General features: G+C 43.1%; 1 long non-coding RNA gene across 1 annotated transcript; it reads left to right on the plus strand.

Annotated features, from left to right (window-relative positions):
• The first annotated feature begins 4,203 nt into the window (after positions 1-4,203).
• On the plus strand, positions 4,204-14,795 carry LOC149866411 (uncharacterized). Its single transcript, XR_016441589.1, has 3 exons — positions 4,204-4,314; positions 11,617-11,733; positions 14,614-14,795. It is a non-coding gene; the product is annotated as an uncharacterized LOC149866411 (long non-coding RNA).
• The last annotated feature ends 7,514 nt before the right edge of the window (positions 14,796-22,309 follow it).

Raw genomic sequence — 22,309 nt, forward strand, 5'->3', positions numbered from 1 at the left:
TATTTGGATTCGAAGATTTGGCCACTGAATCAGGCCAAACCTTCGCCAAATCGAGTCAGGGACCAAAGCTTTGCATAGCCCTAGTAAGCAACTGAATTGCGGCAACTAGAGAACTGAGCCTGCTTGTCATTTTGCTCCCTGTAGATCACCACACACTTTACTTTTGGTTTCATCTTGTAAGTAGCAGAAACTGCTTTTACTATATTTCTCACATGTAATGCTCACTTGAATTTTCAACAACTTGTTTTTGTAGAAAAGTTGCATATTGTATGTGAGAAAATATGGTATTTATTAGAGAAGAGGATGACTTCCCTGGGCAAGAGGATGACTGTTGTGCTTCCAGTCCATGTCTATAATTTATACAGCGCAGAACAACATTGGGAAGAGATTCATAATACCCTCCTCCAAACTGTCAAGTGGGAATGTGACAGGTTGGAGAGAGAAGATTAAATTCCATCAGGCAAAGGATACAATTGAACCTGGAAGTTCTGCACCTTGAGTGAGACCCTCACCACTGGGTTATTGCATAAAAGGTGTGCCATCATAAGAATAATGTGTCTAAACCTTTGCTTTCTTCACAAAAAGAGGAAGTTGTTTTTTCTAGTATGAATGAAATAATCCATTTGACATATAACAGATTTTTTCTTTTTTGTTTTGGCTAAATGGAACCCCCCCTCTCCCGCCCTGCTAGATGCTATTCAGTTTTTCTTTTTAAATGTTTTTCTTTCCTTTTGTTTAGCTTCCACATCAAACAAAATATCACTGATTCATGTGTTAATATTTCATTCTGCATCAAGACATCGGCCTTGACAAAATTGTAATTATTTTTGTAATGCGTTCATGGTTTAGCAATGCTTTCCTGTTTGCTCTTCAGTAGATAGCATAATACCAGTTATGACCTATTTTAAGTGGCTCATTGTTAATGCTGTTTCCTTACTGTCTAGTGTTATTGCTAAAACTCTCGTATGTAGTGTAATGAAGTAGTTATAGTATTTTGAAATATAGTTCTGTGAATGAATGAGCTGAATTCATCCCTAAAACGAATTTCTGATGTTGTACAGCAGTTGAATTTGAGCTGTGTTTATATTACTAAATATGTTCCCAGCTTAGTTTCTGTGAAAGAGATGAGAGGTTTTGTTTGTGAAATGTACGCTTAATTTTTCCCTGGGTTTTCTGCCTTTTGAGCTTTTCTTGAGATGCAGATAGCCCCTAATTCAAAGTTAACTGCCTGTAAAACCAGTATCTGCTTTTGGATGGTCTAAGACTACATAAGAATCTAGGTTAATTAAGGTCCCACCTTTGGTTTGTTGAAAGGTCTGAAATTTTCTGAAGCAACTCATGATTTGGGGAGCCTTTATCTTTGTGGACCTATGAGACACCATGAAAGTGTCTCAGTTTGAGTGCCTGAATTTTGTGGGGATCCAGGTGATTCTCCCTAAGGAGACAGATTTTTAAGAAACTACTCAGTCTGGTTTGTAATACAAGTTGGCTATAGACCTGCTGTGTGGCCTTGGGGTAGTCAGGCTTCCTTCACTGCAGCTTCACTTTTGTGAAATAATAGAGAATGCAGAAATCAATAACACAAAGCAGTTTCATGAGGATAAAGCATTGCAAATCATGAGAAGGTGAGGTACTGCAGTAACGAGACCATGTAATTACAATAGATAGCTAGTGTGGCTCTTTTTCAAAAGTCTTCAGGATTGGGCTTACTATGATTCAGTATTTTACATAAACAGTGATGTAACATGTAATGTTCATGAAGCACTGAGCTTTCCTTCTGCACCATATATATCCTGTACACTAGGCAACACTGTAGAGCCTAATATACAGTTTTAAAGGAGAAAAATGTTCAGTGTGATTTCCTGAAAACATCCTTTCCAGTGTGAGCTTTATGTGAAACTTCTGGCTTTTAGAGAGATTTTTACCAAATGTAAGGTTATTTGCATGTAAGCTTCTTAAAATTCAATTTCCTTTTAACCTTTAAGTCCCTCCAAAAATCATTCTTTTAGGTTATAAATCATGTATTAGTCTTTTGCAGCCATTCCAATCTCTTAGCAGCTGTTTCTTAAAAAGTGGATTTTATCAACACTTGGGATCCCTCAAATTAATAAGCATTTTATGAATATATAATTGAGTAACTGACAAACCTTTAATGGTAGCATCCTTAAGGACACTCCTGTACTAAAACCCAAAAATGTCTTGGTTCTTTCAAAGAGAGAGGATGTATTGTTATTTTACACTATTAGAGATTGTGACCTGTTAAGATTATATAGGCTCACAAAAAGGGGGAACAGAATGTGGTGATCTGTCTGAAAGCAGGGGCAGATCCAGGGCTGGTACAGTTGCACCCTCCTTTGATTCCTGTTCCACTCAAACTTTAAAACCAGCTGCCTAGTGGGGATGACAGCATTTCTATTCAGGCACTGCAGAGAGAATCAGTTAAGGTTAGGTTCATTATCATCTCCCTAGTTCCTGCTAATATCTACTCCACAGCTATTAATGATCCTCTATCCCTTTTAATTGCCTTGATGTTCCACTATTCAAACTTTTCTTTCTTCTACAATTTTGCTGTCTGTTAGTCATATTCTGCAATGTCTCTCTTCTGTTTCATAGCCCTGCAGACTGTTGTTAGCTCTAGCTGAAAACCTTAACTTGGAGGTGGTAATCTTAACTCAGGTGTAGAAACGACTGACAGTGAAATACTGGAGGTACTGCCAAAAGACCCGCGGGAAAAATAGATTTTGTTTTATGAATAAGAGATGCATATTTAACTATAACTACAAGCCTAATGACACAATATCTTTTGACTATTTTAGCTATTTTTGCCTACCTTGTACTTTTAAAACATATATAACTTAGCAAGTTAGGGCACATTCCAATAGTCATTTGTTTCTGCCTTGATCTTGAATGGCATAATATAATGCTAGCATCTTAGTAAAACAATTAGATTTTTTTTACATGGAAAGAAATGTGTTGTGTTATGTTAGATGTGATGATGTACCATACCATCTGCATCCCGTCTTCTCAAAATCCTAGATCCACCCATATCTGAAAGAGTTATTTCAGTAGAATCTACCTGGTGAAACGATACAGCCTCATGCTCTTTACTGTTTAGATTATATGCTTAGTTATCAGAACACATTTGTGTGGGAGACCAGTAGGTACAGTACATTCAAGAAGGGTATTTACCAGACAGTACTATTTAAAAAAAAAAAAAAAAAGAAACTGAACTCCTAGGAAGAGAAGGAACCAATGAGGAAAGTCAAGGAAGAAGTTAGAGAAGTGATATAATAAATCCTTTGTTGCATATGTAGTTACAGGAGTATTCTGGATTTTTGTCTTCTGTGAATTGGAGAACCTTTTGTTTTTCAGTCTTTTACCGGGGATCTTTGCCACTGTTATTTTCACTCAAGTGAAAACGGTTCCAGAGGATGGACGGACATGTACTCCTCCCTGCCCCCCACTTTCTCATAGACAGTTTCCTTTTGTTCTTTCTTTGTTTTCCTTCAACAAAAATGAGTTGTGTAGGCTGATAGTATATGGGCTGTTCTGTGTGCTTGAAGAACATAGTGCTATTAATGTTTGAGGCTTTGTTTATTAAACACTAATAAATAATATTTAAGTAAACCTAATTTGTCACGGTACTCTACCAGCTGGTCATTTAAAAGCACAAAAGAAAAAATCTGAGACCCTGAGTATGCTGTACTTGTTGCCTAAAGCCATCCAGTTGAAACCTTTGTTAATAAAGCTCGCAATTGCCTTTTCATTTTTTTTTAACCACCCATTATGGCCGGATGCCCTGCTGCACATCAAAGGAATTTTGGTTTTAAAAGGAATGGCGAGTGCTGTGCACTGCATTTGCCCCTCTTTGATCCCCATCTGCAGAACAAATAGGTCTCATTAATCAATATCTTCCCTAGTCCTTTTTGCTGGTGCCAGAGATCTGTTTCCATTTTGTTATGTTTTCTTTTAAATTAGTAGAAGGTTTCTGTGGTCATATTAGTCTAAAAGGTAAATTTCTTAGGCTGTAAGAATGATGTCATATTTTTTGTGAGGCTAGGGTTTAATTTAAAGCCCTGAAGCCTAAATATTGAGTTGTAAATACTGGAGTAAGAGTAACAAACACCAGTTTGAGCAATCCTTTGGCTAGAATTTGTTCACATAAAATATTAGCGACTCGTTGCTGACAGAGAGCAAATTACTGGAAGTCACAGTCTGTTTAGAGATGTTTCTTCAACAGAAAGTAGTGGTGAATTTGGTGAATGAACTGGAATTTGCTTAGCCATATCTAGGCCTGGACAGATTTCAGATGGGGTGAGTACTATGTGTTCTGTCTCCCTCTCCCCCTTAAATCTTATATAGGTAAAATTCTTTATTATTTTCTCCTGAACTATTGTGTAGTTTTGTTGCTCAGTTCCCCATTTCCATTGCAATGGGGACAAGGAAATACAGTAATAGGGATTGCTGAAAACTGAGATTTTTCAGTGTCATTCATAGAAAGTTCCTAGTGGCCCATATAAACTGATTTACAAATTACACAGAAATCTCTAGTCACTCACTTGCAGCCATGCTAGGACTGTACGGGCCTTCTGCCCAGTAATGGCTCCTAGTTCAGCCAGTGGGCAATGTGGAGCAGGCAGTGGAGAGCACCCATACCTCATGCCCCTGCACTCCATCATGAAGCATACCCCAATGTACAGATACACCAGACACCGAGCCCAGGAGAACCCCTGCACACTGGCAAAGCTCCATGGTTCTGGCTTTGCACACCACACCTTAAAGGCCTGAGCCAGGCACACTGCCACTGGGACCCTAGCATGGCCTCTCCTCCCAGCCCCATCATACAGTTGGGAAAGTAGAGGCAGCAAAAGCCAGCAATCACCTTTTTCAGGTTGACAAGGGGAATGAAGTGGTTGGCCAGGATGTCCTGGATGACCAGGCCCACTTCCTGGATGGTCTCTTTGGCCATGGTCTTGTTCATGCCAAACTCCTCGACATCATATCAGTAACTGCTGGGGGTGGCCAGGTTCATGATGGCGATGGCCATCTACTTCTCTGGAGCAGGGAAAGGCTGCATGTTGGCATCCTGGCCTGCAGTATGGGGGGCCAGCTGGGCAACGATGTACAAGGTGGTGGCCCAGAATATTCAAAATGTCTAGATCCTCCCACCTGCCTCTTCTCAGGTGCCCAAGATGATCTGCTCCCACCAGTCAGTGCTGGTGTTGCAGACTGAGAACCAGCACTTGACGGTCTGAAGAGTAGTGCCAGTGTCCAAGCTGTCCTGGGTAGTCTCATCCTCACTAGCCAGACTGAAGTCAGTGACCCAGTTGAGGATGCTAGGTGGTTGCAGGGTGCAGTAGATGGCCCTATGTGGGACAGCCAGCTGCTGGGTTGGGGGCATGTACTATGGTGACCCACTGCTACATCATGTTCAGGTGGGCATGTGTGATGTTCTGCAGCTTCTGCCAAAAGTAATGGAGGGTGACAAGCAGGACATTCTGTAGCTACTGAGCCTCCATGCTTGGGTGGAGGTAGCGGGATGCTATGGCAGGGTGTGGGCAGATCAGGACATGGAGCCACATGAAGCTCTCAATGGAGGGTGCTTATTCTGGGTCTCTCTGGCAAACCTCAGGCTGTGCACAGGGAGGGTCTTCAGGGAGGGGGCAGGGAGTTGGGGGCATGCTTGCTGGAAGCCAGTAGGTGGTCTGGGCACTGGGCTTGCCCTTGGCTGCTCCAGCAATGTGCCCAATGGCCATGACCCCCATCTCTTCCAGAGCCAATTCATTATGAATCAGTTATCTTTATTTTCTAGTACAGTACTGAACATTATGTACTATAGATGAAAACTTAGACATTAACACAGTTAAACTAACGATAGGGAATATTTTACTGATATTTTGTGTATGATGCTTTGTTTCATAATTTCAGGGAGCCATGAGGTTCCCTGAGTTGGTTTATGGGAGATGGGGCTGTGTCAGAGTTCATGGGTTCCCTTATGCTTAGTGTCTGGCATATCTGTAAATTGGGGGGGGGTTCTTTGTGGCAGGGTGCAGGGGCATGCCTGGGGGACATGGGTGCCTGCCCACTACCCTCCAAGCCTGCTCTGGCCTACCTGCTGGCTGATCCTGGAGCCGCATCTGGGCAGAGGAGCTGTGCAGTTCTGGCACTGTCGAAGCAGTAGTGGACACTGAAAGAAGCCTCCCCTGCCTGTTCTGGGCTGCCTGCTGGATGAGACAGGAGCCACAGCTGGGCAGAGGGGCTGTGGTTTGACAGAGCTGAAGGCTCTGTGTGCTCCCCCCCACAGTTGCTCTGGGGAGTGTGATCCTTCCATCTGTGGAGTTCCCCACTCATGCCACTGCTGTCTGGGCTGCCAGGTGTGCCATGGTGACCTGCTCTTGAAGCCTAGGGCAGGGCATGATGGACAGTCTTTGGTGGCATCAGTGGGTCGGGGGTGTGTGAACAGCCAATCAGGGATGGACCTGCTTGGCTGCGCTCAGCTGCCCTCAGCAAATTCCAGCCCACTGGGAGGCATGCAGGGCAGGAGAGCCTTCTGACCTTGGCCAATGCAAGCATCTGCTTGCCTCCCTACCCCACAATGAAGGGTAAACCATTCATTCCTGATCCAATTTATGCCACCTAGAGAAGCCTGAGTAGATTGGATTGATACTGCCCCGGGCTTCTTGAATGTCTGTACTTACAAGGCTGTCTTTGTTTGCCATTTTTAACACTTAAGTATTACAGTAATTAACTTGGTGCATCAACATTGTCTCTCATAGTTACAGAGAGAGTGCTAGTCCTCACTAGATTTCCAAATAATTGTTAATTTAGACTTGTTTATAGCAAGCCATATTGTGTTCCCAAAGTGGTTTGTTTTTAAATTCACTGACATAAAGTTACTGTAAATTTCAAATTAGTTCATATTAGTAATCATGCATCATTAATTTATTACCAGTTTGCATAGTAAGAGTTTAGTAAGTTTCTAGCAGCCCTACTATACTGAGCTGTGAAAGTCTTGGATCTCATAATTCAGAGCTAGGTCTGATCTCATCAGAACTGATGTGAGACTCATAGGCCACCCTTCCTCCTCTGAAATGGTATTAATCCAGTGTTCAGCATAACTTCAAGTTAAAGCTGTTTTATGAACAGGTTAATTCAGGTGCATAAGAATTTATAGTAGGGAAACAATGGCTTGTAGAGAAGAATTGGTGAGTGGAGAGATCTGAAAACTCCCATTTAAAATGCAGAAAAATTATGAAAAATCAACACATAGCAGCAGTCAGTTCCATGTTCTCTTTGTATCCTTCAGATTAGATTAGCTAATTATCGGATCTAGAGAGATTTTTTCCTCCTACTGCCAGTGCTGAAAACCTAATAGAGAACCAGAAAACTCTCCCTACCTTCTGGGTCCAGCCAGGGGCATAAATGTAGAACAGCATTTCATAATGTTTCCTGCGACTCCCCAGGGGCTGTTCTGGCAACCAAAAATATTTGATGTACAGCAGCTCTCTGTCCATGATCAAAGACATGTGGGACTGTGAAAAGAGGTTAATGTGGAACTATTAAAAAGATACTATACTACTCACCTGCACTAAAAGGGGTACTTTCCCTTGTGGCCAGATCTTCTGGTTTAACAGTTCACTTACATCAATGAAAAGCTAGTTCAGAATGTATATAACATGCTTCACAGCCAATTTTGAAATTGTTTTGTTGTATTTAGTGTGGTATTAAAGGACTGAAAAAAAAAGTTTAGCTAACAAAAAGTATAAGATAAATTCTAGTGTTCACCTTTTCCCCCTCAGTATTACTATTAAGGCTAATTTGGATTATAGGTTGGCTGCATTAGGTTGTAATCCATTATTTGATTTCTACGGGAATTCCATTTTTCCTAAAATGGAACTTGAAAATGGCCACTTTACCCTGTCAAAAGCCTTTTGAACATAAAAAATCAGGCTATCCTTTTTTAAACAATCAGTCAAGAAAACATTGATATAATGAGATTAATTGTAATTAATTTCTAAAATTAAGACATAGATGGTAGCTAATTCTCGTCATTTACATTTTGCCTTCCATAATAAAATTTGGATTCAGATGCTATCAAGTGAATATACAGTATAAATTGGAGGATATATTTGTAGTTTGTGCTGGAGGAATAAATGGACAAATATATTCCACTAAATTCAGTGTGATAAGACAATTTGTCTGCTTTCACTTAACTGATTAAGGTAATCTTAAAGGCCCAGGGAAATAATAGAGATGAAGAATATAAAATGTTCTCAAACTGGTGCAGATCCTGTATACAAATGGTGATGTACCGATACACTTGTGAACACTTGAGACCAGAATGTCGTATTTCACTGTTTATATACTTTTGCTGACTTTCAGCTTTTCTTTGAACAAATGGCAATGCCTTTCAATTCCTCCTTAACACAGTTCTCTTTTTTCATGCTGTCTCTACTCAATGCTGTCTCCCGTTTTAACTAGATGTGGCATACATGGTGGCTGTGACCCTGGAAACTTGCTCGTGATCTCTTTGAGGTAATAATCCTCATGACAACCTGGGTACATTGAATGTGTGTTGTTAGGTTCTTTTATATTACTGTAGCAACCATTCTTGGCTTCATTTGAAAATTGATTATACATTCATTCTAGCTTTGCTGCAGTGCCTCAATGGTACTCTTTCATTCTGTTTGTAGTCTAACAAAGTATCTAAATTCATTTTAACCTTTTCAACTATTTTGTTTGTGCTAATGTGCTTCTTGTCTGTTTCCTGAAGTCATATTTCATGCCTGCACCTACTGCTCCTATCTCATTGGCTGAGACCTGCAACAGGTGTAGGTTAGTAGAGATTCAGATTTATCACAGATAAATTACTAATTGTTCAGAGGAGAAAATAAGAATGTTTCTATTTTTGAAAATTCATCTACCCTGCTGTTCATTTACATGCATGAAATAATAAACATGAATTAGTTAAAACCTATAGGTTATTTAAATAGATCAATGATAATTAAAGCCCTGTAACCACAAAACATGCAAGCTGGCCCTTTTCAGGAAATCCTAGTGGGTAGGCTTTTAAACATGTCTGAAAACAGAAGATGTATTCATAGAGATGTAAAACTATTTCAGGTCACTTCATGGAAGGAAAGTGAGGAACCTGGGAGAATAATCTCAGATTTGTGAGGGAAAGGGGGGAGGGAGAATGTTGAAAATGGCCCCAACAGAAAGGTGCTTTCAAAAAGCAAATCAGACAACAAAATCTTTATCTTTTTCTTACTTATATCCCTACTTAATGACACCATGGTAGAAATTCTACAAAGAAAACATTTTATTACAGATCTGTGGTTCAGTGGTTTTCAAACTTTCTGAGGCTGTGGAACCTTTCCTGCATTTTTTTTAATGCCATGGACTCTCCCCTGCCCTATCAATACCCTAAAGCCAGTGAAATAAATATACATGCACTGTACTTACTTTTACAAATGCAATGAGTATCCTGGCTTTTCTTTAGACTGAAAATTTGGGATGATGCTTGATAACTGTAGATGCACATCTGGTGCTGCATTTAGTCTGCTCTGATACTTGTTCTCTGTAGCAAAGTATGTTGAGAACCCGGTCTCACACAAATAGGTCATGCCAAAGGACACAAGGTGTTTCATAGCTTGATTTGCAATGTCAAGATATTGATCAAAAAGTGGAATCCAAAATTTAGCAGCACTTGTTTGAAAAATTGATTTCAGCTTAGAATTTGTTGAGATGTCAACCAGTTGTTCCTGTTATTTTACTTCCACTTTATGGGCAGTGATAGCCATTGATTCACTGAATGGATTGAGCAGCCAAACAGGAGAAATATTTGCTTATGGAAAATATTCCCTAAGAGATTTTCTTAAATTTGTGTGGTGCTGATTTACACAGTGCTTGGCATTTTCATCCATCCAGCATTAAATAGAAGGGTTTTTTTTAAATGTGTCCACTATTATTTAATTTTTTTCCATGGAAACCCTAGCATGTGGTTAGTGATGAATGTGTTTCTTTCAAAGGATGGCGTGTACTACCCACTATTACACAGTGCTTTTCTTGACTCAATGTGATTATCTTCTTTGCTTCTGAGGTAGTCCCTAAACCGGGATTTTATAAAGGCAAAATCATGCAAAAACGTTCCAGGAACTAATCTATGTTGTTGGGGTTTATGTTGTCCATGCAAAAGCAGTTATAACTGATTGATTTGACTTTCACAGGCAAAATATTTGTGTGCAGCTATGATCATAGAAGACCTTAACAGTCTCTGTTTAGCTGATATGGTCATCCTGGTTTCTAGAAACTGTAGAGATTCAGTAGGATGCTAATGCACATCCTAGCTGGAAACTTACGTGCCACGGACACATGTTCACTTTGGAGCAGTTTCAAAAAGGGAGGGGGAACTGCTGCTTTAGACTGGACAGCAGCTACTATAGGAACCCATAGCAATAATGATGGAGGAAAACTTCAACTTTAACCCTGCTTTGTCCAGCATTAAAGTAGAGATGATTAAGCTCACTTACAATGCTAAGGCTCACACACACATAGCAGTTAGAGTGTAACAGCTGTTGGGTAGTTCCTTTGAAGGTGCTCCAAATGAATATTTGTCCGTTCTCCCCAGGCTCTAAAAGAATTGTAGGTGTATAAGTGGGGGACAGGGCACTGAATGTTGTGTCCTTAGTAGATCGGTACACTGCCAGGAAAAGCAATTAAATTGTAATCTGTGGTTTGCAACTTGTGGGCTGCTATACGTGTGCAGGGAGCCTACTCAGATGTGCTGGAAATTTAGCACGTCAGAGTAGATTCAATTAATTGAGTCTGCTAGAGCACAGAAATTGATGTGCTCTGGCAGCCTTTCATGTCACGTGTAGTAGTGTCCCTGTGCATCTCCACACTGAAAAAATGGCAGAAGAGCACTTTGAAATAAAACATGTTCAATGAGCTTTAGTTCAGAGTGCTCTGCTGCCATTTTTTCAGCATGGGAACACTGATGCACATGACGTACTAGTGCTTGTAATTAGTGCAGCTCACTAATTAAAGTGCCTGGTGCCACATCCCAGATCATGTGTAAAAATGCCCTTTGTTATCACTTGCACCCGTGCAAAATAGCTGTCCAGTACTACCAAATCTGAAGAACAGTATTTTAAATGCACCTTACCCAAAAGTAAATGACTATACAAGATTTTTGGTGCCTGGGGGAATCGGGTCCAGTTTGTGGACCCTTGCTACTTTATTTGCTCTATTGATGTAGAAGAACTAGGTATTTAATATACCTCACTGACTTTTTTAGAGCCCTTTTTCTCAGACAAATGGCAAAACATGCTGCAATATATATGCTGGGGGCATTTTCTAAAGTGCTTAAGGGACTTTTGAACATGAATCTCAATGGGTTTTAGTGAAATTTGCCCATCAGAGCCTTATAAAGGTCCTGTGGAAAATATTCCCTATTAGAGACAGTCCAGAAGCTTCAAAACTGTAAAAATACTTTTCATGTTTTTACATTAATATTTTTCAGCTTTGGAAATTATCTTTGAAATTGAAATCTGTTGCTTTCTGCATCTCTTCTTTTTCTCTTGCCAATTCTCACACCATTTTTCTTGTGGCCAGAATCTTTTATTACAGGGAGTGAGCAGGGGCGGCAAACAGGGTAGTTTGCCAGTAGCTGGTTGGGAGCAAGACGAGGAAGGGGAAGAGATGCCGGGCACCAGATCCTGCTCTGGGAAGGTGAGTGAGCCATGGCTGCTTTGTATTTGGCTTGCAGAGACTGTCTGTTTGGTGGTCTGTGTGTTTGGGCAAGTGCTGTGAGCAGCTGGGAGTGCTGTTAGCTGGGTAATTGCTGGCTGACTGTGACCTGTCTGACTGCTGCCTAGCCCTGACAAGGGGGTGGAGCCGGATTAGGCCCAGAGGGTGTAAAAGGACACACTCTAAGTGACCAGGGAATTAGTGAACAGGGGTAGCAGACAAGGCAGTCTGCAAGCAGTGCAAAAGTAAATTAGCAAGTCAATTTCCTGTTCCTCTCTTTGAAAAGGAGCCTTTAAAGCAAGCTCTTTAATTAAGAATAACAAACCTATGTATATTTAGTGTTAGTAACTTTCAGCAGTTAGACCAGTACTTAAGACCCTTGTTCAATTAGGCTACATTCAGACAGTCAAAAAGGTTGAGGCTGAATTGATTCAATCTTTGCAGGTTAGTCTAAGCTGCATAGATTGAACCAATAAGCAAGTGATCAGACATTCACTTTTATTCCAGAAAAGCAGCTGCTTGCCTGCAGTGGCCCAGGCCAGAAGCCAAGGGGGTAGGGGGTGGTAGAGCATGTTTTCTTGCTCAGCTGGAGCAGACAGCTTGGCCCAAGGGAGGTACAAAGCAACCTGGGAGACTGGGGGACTGTGTATTAACTTGAATCTGAAGGGGATCTGGGACAGAAGTTCAGTAAACCAATTTAACCTAAATCAGCTAAGCCTGGTACTACATCCACCCAGGTTTATCTGAAACCAGTTTTGGCAAGCAGTTTATGCGCACTGAACTTCTGTTGTGTTATGGGTTTGAACTGGTTTCTGATCGCTTATACCGGTTAATGTGTAATTTCTGTCCCTAGTCTTAGAGAGCAGAGTGAGGGGGAGTTCACTAGGGAGTTGCTGGAAATGCTCTCACCTTCCTTGGTGAGAGGAAACTCTCCTCACAGCTTGGTGAGAGGAAGCAGGTTAGCTAGGAAAAGGGAATCTTTTGGGACCAGCTTACAGGGGAGTTTTCTTGGGAAGTTCTCCTTGGAGAGAGAGGCAGAAAGAGAGGTGGCAGATTTAAAAGACCTAGAGAGATGGCTGGCGAATGTTGCAATGCCAGAGCCACTGCCACTGTCAGCTTTTCCTCTGCTTGTACCTGTGAGGTGTCTGTCCAGGCAGGATTGCTCACTGTCAAGGCTTTCACCCTGGTCCTGGTTCGGCGCTGTGGAGACTGGCTTGCAGGTTTTTTCCCGTCTCAGCCAGGTGGGGGAGTGCCTGCAATGTGAGTGGTGCCTCCTGGTAGTGCCCCTCAGGGAGCAGGCAAGAGAACTACAGAAAGAAACGGTAAAGATCTGAAACATCTTCTGCCATGAGGACTTCAATTTGATGCTGGAGGAGACTTGTAGGACCATGGATGAAAGACTGCCAGAGGCAGTGCTGGTGAAGGAAGAGAACATGGACTCCTAGGAAAGTGCAAGATGGAAGTTTGTGACCTTTGGCAGCAAGCAGGCATCTTCATTCCTTCAAGCATCAGTTTCCCTGGAGGACAGATATAGAGCCCGGGCAACAGAGGAGCAGGAGCATGTTCTGCCAGTGAATGAGGTCAGGCCAGGCATCCCCAAGGTTGGGAGGACTGAGACCACTGCCATGAAGAAGTGATGGGTGGTGGTGGTTGGAGACTCCCTTCTGCAGGGGATGGAGGCATCCATATCTGGGTTAAGGTCAGAGGGGAGAGTAACAGTGGTGATGTTATGATTCGGAGAGACCTCAACAAATTGACAGATTGGACCAAAAGAAATCTCATGAGTCTCAGTGAGGAGAAGTGCAAAGTCCTGCACTTCTGCTAGTTGAAGGTTGTTATTAAATTCTCTCCCAGTCTTCTCTTCTCCCAACTAAATAAGCCCAGTTCCCTCAGCCCCTCCTCATAAGTCATGTCCCCCAGCCCTTTAACCATTTTCGTTGCCCTCTGCTGGACTCTCTCCAATTTGTCCACGTTCTTTCTGTAGTGGGAAGTTCAAAACTGGGCACAGTACTTCAAATGTGGCCTCACTAGTGCAGAATAGAGGGGAATAATAACTTTCCTCAATCTACTGGCAACACTTCTACTAATGCAGCCCAATATATCATTAGCTTTCTTCACAACAAGGGCACACTGTTAGCTTATATACATTGGCTTATATTCATATTGTCCACTGTAATCCCCAGGTCCTTTTCTGCAGAGCTGCTGCCTAGCCAGTCGGCCTCCAGCCTGTACTGGTGCATGGGATTGTTCTGTTCCAAAGAGGATGGAGATAGACTATTCTCAGTAGTGACAGATGATGAAACAAGGAGCAATGGTCTGAAGTTGCAGCAAGGGAAGTTTAAGTTAGTTAAAAGGAAAACATTCTCATGAGGGGTGTAGTAAAGCATTGGAACAGGTTACTCAGAGAGGTTGTGGAATCTCCACCCTTGGAGCTTTTTAAGACCTGGATAGACAATGCCTTGACTGGGATGATGTAGCTGGGGACAGTCCTGCTTTTTTAAGTTGGAGTTGGATTAGATGATATCCTGACATCCTTCCAACCTTAATTTTCTGTGATTCTACTATCTTGTTATAACTGGAGTAAAATATGTTGACTTTGGTGCTGAGGGTTAGGAAAATAATTTTTTGTCCTCTGTGGAGGCGACTTTGTGAATACTCTTAATAGTCAACTTCTGCTTCAGCTTATTTTCTAACTGGAATGATTGACAAAATACCTCTTGGCTTTTCTTTTTTGTATCATTTTTGCTGTTTTTATTTTATCTTACTATTAAATCTAGTTGGGTTAAGAAAAAGCTACGGCGTGCCATATTAAGATCTGCTAACTAACTCTTGATATTTTGTCTTTGTTTTGGATTGCCATAGCTCTGAAGAGCCCTGGTCACGTACTGGAACACCATTGCACAAGGTGCTGATCATACACAGAACAAAAAGACACTTTCTGAATATTGTGTTCCAGTCATGAATTTCAGAGGTTTCTTTAATCACTTACCCACCAAACCTGGTACTATCACTTGAAGTAGCGTGACTACCACATTTTACCTTATGCAAACTGAATTGTAAAGATGTTAAATAACTTCTTTGAAGAAGGCAGTGATTTAGTACTGCACTAGAATGCAAAAATCTTGATTTCCAATTGCATATTTTAAACACAAGCTTCTCTTGTCTCTCTCATCTACTGAAACTCAGCCAGTGCTTTATCTGGACACCTAGGGCTCTGTTACATGTGCTTCAGGAGTAGGGGGTTGGCGGTGCTTTAATTAGATTGGCTCCGAGAGCTGCTTTAATTAAAGTGCTGCAGCATCTTGAATATCAGTGTCTCCATGTTTAAAAATGGTGGTGGGGGTGCTTGAGCTAAATGTGATGAGATTTCATTTAAGTGAAGTGACCCTGCCACCATTTTAAGTATGGGAATGCTAATATGCAAGACATGAGAGACTGCTGCAGTTTGGTAATTGCCACACTCCAGCAAACTTGATTAATCGAGTCTGATTAATAACTGTAATAACAGTGTGTTGGAGCAGCCTCCATGCTTGTGTACAGGCACCCCTAGTCCTACATTTGAGTGATTGATTTGTTCGCTTAAGCTGCTAAAATGTTTATTTTTTTTACCTAAGATGCAAGTCAAATGCCAAAATGTGGAACAGGCAGTAGGTACCTACATCTCCTTCACTTAGATGTACAGCTTTCAGAACTTGGACCCATTCAGATAGAAGCAGTTTGTCCTATAGAAATATGAATAATATCACAATTTTTACTCTGAATTATTTTCAGGTGATAAAATGGCTCCAAGCCCATAGAAACAAATCTCTATCCTCAGCATTAACTCTACTGGACACAGTGGAAAGGGAGTTAAATCAGGGAGATGAGTCTGGGTTTCTGTTTTACAGTTTTGGGAGCTGGATGGAAAGTAGTGTTATTTTGCAAGAGAGACTGTAAGGAATTTTCAGTAGTTTTCCCTGTAGCTTCCACATTTGGCCACAGAAATGATCAATGAGCTATCCACAATGTATTTACTGCCAAACTTAAACTTTATGGAATAGAAAAGAGTTTTTATATACAGAGTAGATCCCAAAATGCTTTATGCAGTTTAGTTGAAGTGGTTAAAAAGTGCATGCATGAGAAATATAAGTGTTGTTGACATGAGCTGTTCTTTTTTAATTCATTTAAGCATATCAAACAGTCTGCTATGGCCAAAATTTCACACACTGCTCTTTCCAGAAGCCTACTTGCCAAATAAAATACTGTTTGGATGGTGGGAAAAATAATCAGTGGAGTCACGTTTTAACCAAAACATCTACCTATGTGTATATGCCTAGTATGGATAAACCTGTGAATAAATCAACAGAAGTGACTATAATTTTCCTGATTGGTGAGAGCAGAAGCAGCAACTCTGAGTCATTTGCACTATAGCTTTGTACTAGGCATATTTGGAGCTATTGGCTAGTAATGCCAAATCACCTTTCTAAACTTGCCATCATGGATAACTGTTAATCAAAGAATATGTAGCTGTTGGCATACTTGCAGCCTTGCACCTTGGCATCTAGCACTGGTATTCTTTTGTCTTAGTTTTACACAGCAGTTATCGCACTGACCCAGTGCAGAGCAAGGGCAGGAGCAAAAGCATTTTTAAAAAATGCAAAGGAAGGAGTAGAATTAAGATAAACATTTACATAACTGGGAAAAATTACCCAGGAAGGACTGGAAATCTGATGACATTCTGTTTATCTAGTGGAGCGTTAAAACAGTTTGCAAAAGATACTAAACAGAACATTTTGTATAAATGGGTGTAAGTGTGAGGATCTGGGAGGCCAGACAGCAAACATCAGAATTATCAAGCTGGATCACTGCACTAGCACTGGTTTGTTACACAGTACAATGCAGTCTTGTGCACAGGAATTAAAACTGCCAAAATCAAGGTGGCGGTCACTGTGGTATAAAAAAAGTGTTTTTTTAAAAAAAAATTATTAAATAGCATCTAGAAACCCCAAAACATACCTGGGATCCCCTATGCTTGATGCCCCACATAAAGAAAGGCCTTTTCTCTTACTGGGGGGCATAGGCACTGACTTATTTTTGCTGGAGTTGGGGACCTAAGATGATGGATATGCAGAGAAGGTGTTATGCATTTCAGGTGACAGCCCTCTTCCCCAGGCAGGCCAGGGCCCTTGGGCCCCCACATACTCCGCACTCATGCTAAGAGGTCCGTTCTTGCCTTGTTTAGCCAACTCAGTCACTATCATGAGATAAAATCCTCATGTGGACAAGATAGTTGAGACAAGACAACACCTTTTTTCTTAGTTAAGGTGCACTCTTCTGGAATGTCTACATGACACCATGCAGCACCATGTAGAGATACTTAAGCAGTCCTAGCGTGCTCTTACTTCAGTCCCAGAAGCAGCTCATGCAGAGTGAACTAGGGTGTCTCTATAACACCATTTGCATTATATACTATGTAGGCATATCATAAAAGACTGTGCTTCTCCTGAAAAGTCACAAGATAAAAATCATGGAAGAAAGGATTTGTTACACCCACTTATTTACCAAGAGTTGAGGCCACCTATTAAATATGCTCCACCTACTTGTGACCGTCCAGGCTTGTAAAGAAAGTAAAGTAGATGTCTCGCAAGGAGACCGTTGGTATAGGTACGCATCCCAGCACCATGATCAGGTGCTCTGTTTCCAGAAAGTCCAGGTGCAGTTCTGGGATACATAAGCAGGGTTGCATTTGAGCCCCCTACCTTTCCTAATTTATGGGTTTGGAGGATGTGGATGTGGATGGGTAGGACTTATTTTTAGTAGCACTCCTGGTTGTGCTTGGGGAGCAGCAGTATAGTTGTACCATACGTTACAAAAAAAGTGAGGAGCAAGAAAACCTTCTGGAAGAATGTTTTTTTTAAGAAGTTGGGGTTTCAGTTTAGAAAAGTACTTACAATTTGACTGCTGCTTTGAGGCTTTTCTGAATTGTGTGTACCTTCTAATTCATTAAAAACCTGTTCTGTTTCAAGACTCCAGGAAAATCCTGGTTATGATCAAGTCAGAGATATCATAAGAACCAAAATATTTTTATATAAAAAATACATATTAAAATAAACTAATGGAAGTTTTTTTCAAGAAAAATTGGCTAAAGTTCAATTTTGGGAAAGATACACACAGAGATTTGCTTCTTGGACTAAAAGAATTTGTCTGTTTTCTATAATCTTAGATTATAACCTCTTTGTGTCAGGTAATACTTCTCTGTGGGTCAGACTGAATGCTCTGTAAAACCAATAAAAAGACTTCATCCAGTCCATCATCCAGCCCTCCGATTATTACCCCATGGTCCTTGTCCATGTGGGTACTAACGATGCGGCCAGGAGAGCCCCTGATCGCCTGATGGAGGACTACCATGCTCTGGGAGGCGTGCTGAGGGAGATGGGCGCACAGGCGGTCTTCTCTTCCATCCTGCCAGTGAGCGGACGCGGCAGACGTCACGAGATGTGCATTGCGGAGACCAACTGGAGGCTACAGGAATGGTGCTTTGAGGCGGGCTTTGGCTTCCTCAGCCATGACCGGCACATCGTGATGAGAGACATGCTGGGATGGGATGGGCTCCACCTTTCCCCTAAAGGTAAGCGTGTGTTCTCTTCCAGGTTGGTGAACCTCCTTCGGCGGGCTTTAAACTAGGCTCGTCGGGGGAGGGGGAAGATGAGGGCGGAGGAGACGATGAGATACCAGGCCCAGCAACAGCCAGCGAGCCCAGACCAATGGTCAAAAGGGAGAAACAGGTAAGCGATGGGGGACGGGGCATTGCTGAGACTAGGGGGTCAGTGGGCACAACCGCTGAAGGCCTCAAATGCCTCTACACGAATGCTCGAAGTATGGGGAAGAAGCAGGAGGAACTCGCCCTCCTCCTAGCTGTCACCAGCCCTGACATAGTAGGGATCACAGAAACGTGGTGGGACTCATCGCATGACTGGGCGGTGAGTGTCAAGGGCTATAGGCTATACAGGAAGGACAGGATAGGAAGGAAAGGTGGAGGAGTAGCACTCTACATCAAGGAGGAATATACTTCCTCGTTAATTAGCATGGGGGTAGAGGGGGGGCACTCTGAGGTGCTCTGGGTTAGAGTAAAAGGCAGTCCAGGGGAGAGAGACTTAACGGTGGGAGTCTACTATAGACCTCCCAACCAGGGAGAAGAGCTCGACCTGGAATTCTTAGGTCAGCTTACAGAGGCAGTGAGGGCTAAGGATGTGGTCATCATGGGGGACCTGAACTTCCCAGACATCTGCTGGGAGGAGCAGTCAGCCAAGTCTGATCGCTCACGTCGGTTCTTAGCCAGACTGCAGGACCTCCATCTAACCCAGGAGGTGCACAGTCCCACCAGGGGAGACGCCTTGTTGGACCTAGTGCTGGCCACGGGTGACGACCTGGTGAGGGGGCTGCGGGTGATGGGCCACCTGGGAGACAGTGATCATCGCTTGCTGGAATTCACCATCCAGCGTAAGGTGGCAAAGGGCTGCAGCAAGGCAACAGCCCTAGACTTTAGGAGGGCTGACTTCAACAAGCTAAGGAGGATAGTTGGGGAAGCGCTGAGGACCCAGAGGGGAAGGGAATCAGATGTCGAAGGTGAGTGGTTGCTCCTTAAGGAGACGATCCTCCATGCCCAAAGGGAGGTAATCCCAACAAGGGTCAAAGGGAGCAGGAGGGCACATAAACCCCCATGGCTCACTAAGAGCATCCGGGAATGTCTCCTTGCTAAAAGGGAGGCATATACCCAATGGAGAGATGGGGTCATCGCCAAGAAGGACTATGTTATAGTCGCCCGAGGATGTAGGGGGGCAGTCAGGAGGGCCAAGGCAGAGATGGAGATAGGACTAGCTTCCCGGATTAAGGACAATAAGAAGTCCTTCTTCAAATACATAGGGGGTAAAAAGAGGGTCCCGGGTAATGTGGGGCCCCTGCAGGACACGATGGGCAACTTAGTCATCACGCCAGATGACAAAGCTAACATATTTAACGATTTCTTTGCCTCTGTCTTCCTAAGTAGGGACCAGTTCAGCCACCTCCCTGCTGGGCCCCCCTCGGGCCCCGAGAGAGACACGCCTGGGCCAAGGGTTAGCGAGGAGTTAGTTAGGGTACTTCTGGAGAGGCTGGACGTGTTCAAGTCCGCTGGTCCGGACGATCTTCACCCTAGGGTTCTACAGGAACTGGCTGAGGTCATTGCGGGACCCCTGGCACGGCTCTATGAGCACTCGTGGTGCTCTGGCGAGGTGCCGGAGGACTGGAAGAGGGCCAATGTGGTCCCTATCTTCAAAAAGGGAAAAAAAGAGGACCCGGGAAATTACAGGCCAGTTAGTCTGACCTCAATCCCGGGTAAGCTCTTTGAAAAAATTATCCTGGCACACATCCAGGAGGGCCTTGCGGGGGAATGCATGCTCAGGGGCAACCAACATGGGTTTATCAGTGGCAGGTCTTGTCAGACCAACCTGGTGGCCTTTTACGATCAGGTCACCAAATCATTAGACGCAGGGGTTGCTGTGGATGTAGTCTTTTTGGACTTCCGGAAGGCTTTCGACACTGTCTCTCACCCTGTCCTCATCAAAAAGCTGGGAGACTGTGGTGTCGATGCCCACACGGTCAAATGGGTCGCCAACTGGTTGGAGGGCCGCACCCAGAGGGTGGTAGTGGATGGGTTCTTCTCGACCTGGAAGGATGTGGGCTGTGGGGTTCCGCAGGGCTCGGTCCTCGGGCCTGCACTGTTCAACATCTTCATCAGTGACTTGGATGAGGGGGTAGAAAGCACCCTGTTCAAGTTTGCTGATGACACTAAGATGTGGGGGGATGTGGGTGCACTAGAAGGGTGCAATAGGCTACAAGCTGACCTTGACAGGTTGCAACGGTGGGTGGATGAGAATAGGATGGGGTTTAACACTGATAAGTGCAAGGTGTTGCACATGGGGAGGAAGAACCGGCACCACACTTACAGGTTGGGGAACTCCCCTCTTGCCAGCACGGAGACGGAAAAGGATCTTGGAGTCGTCATTGACTCCACGATGAACATGGGCCGGCAGTGTGGGGAGGCAGTCAAGAAGGCCAATCGTACCCTGTCATGCATCCACAGATGCATCTCGAGCAGGTCCAGGGAGGTGATCCTCCCCCTCTATGCGGCACTGGTCAGGCCGCAGCTGGAGTACTGCGTCCAGTTCTGGGCGCCACACTTCAAGAGGGACGTGGACGATATGGAAAGAGTTCAGAGGAGGGCCACTCGTATGATCAGGGGTCAGCAGGGCAGGCCTTATGAGGATAGGCTACGGGACCTGAACCTGTTTAGCCTCCACAAGAGAAGGATAAGGGGGGACCTTGTGGCCTGCTACAAACTGGTCAGGGGGGATCAGCAGGTATTGGGGGAGTCCCTGTTCCCCCGTGCGCTGCCAGGAGTGACCAGGAATAACGGTCACAAACTGGCGGAGGGTAAGTTTAGATTAGATATTAGGAGGCGCTACTTCACAGTCAGGGTGGCTAGGGCCTGGAACCAGCTTCCAGGGGAAGTGGTGCAGGCTCCTAGCCTGGGGATTTTTAAAAGGAAGTTAGATGAGCACCTTGCCGGGGTCATCTGACCCCGGTGCTCTTTCCTGCTAAGGCAGGGGGTCGGACTAGATGATCTACCTAGGTCCCTTCCGACTCTAGCTACTATGAAACTATGAAACTTTTAGTGACTCCTTGGATTAAGGCCTATGTGCTGCGAGGGGTCTGGTATGCTTTGGTGATGAAGGCTTCAGAGTTCCAGGAAAGCGAGAGAGTACCTCATTGCTTATAAAAAAAAAATGCTAAATGTGTTTGAGTAGCATATTTTATTTTGTTCCCTATACAAATGAGCATCTGATCCCAAAGCGAGAATCCTTACTTGTGGTCCTAAAACTAGGCCTCTTCCAGCGGTATTATGGTAGGTCATTGTTGTGTCATAAGATTATAAAATCTTTCATGTTTAATAAATAAATAAATACATAGAAAAGTTGTACATGCCCCCAGGACACTCATTCAGCTGTGAAAGCACAAGTACAGAAAGGAGAATGTGTGGCATATCTGAAACAATAGTAGTTGATTTCAGAAATGCTGTTGATTTATTGGAAGTGGCAGTTTCACATTTCTGAGGCATGCTGCCCTCCTTCAGGATTTTAATCCACCCCTCCTCCTCATTTTTTCTAAATGGATTAAAAAATTAACGGCACTAAACCACCAGTTATCTAACCAGAATGCTTTTTTGATAACTGGCTTCTGTTGCTGCTTACCAGTGCAAACTAACAATATATGAACATGCTAATATACACTTGATGGTCAGTTATAGTCATGTTAAGGGAGTTTGGTTTTTTTTTTTCAAATGTATGCATAGCACTTCCTCTTAATCTGAGAGTCATTTTTGAAGATGCAGGCCTACACAAGACAGAGAGAGTGAGAGAGAGCTTCTTGCTATTGGAAGTCTCTTCATGGACTTTCTTGAGATCTTGTTTTTTTTAAAATCCAGTTCTGACAATAGAGGTGCTAGAAGTAGGCATTGTCTTTGATTTTGAGTTTTGCTCCA

Source organism: Crocodylus siamensis, chromosome 4, assembly GCF_052110815.1.
Source record: "Crocodylus siamensis isolate JL-2025a chromosome 4, ASM5211081v1, whole genome shotgun sequence".
In the NCBI taxonomy this organism is placed as follows: Eukaryota; Metazoa; Chordata; order Crocodylia; family Crocodylidae; genus Crocodylus; species Crocodylus siamensis.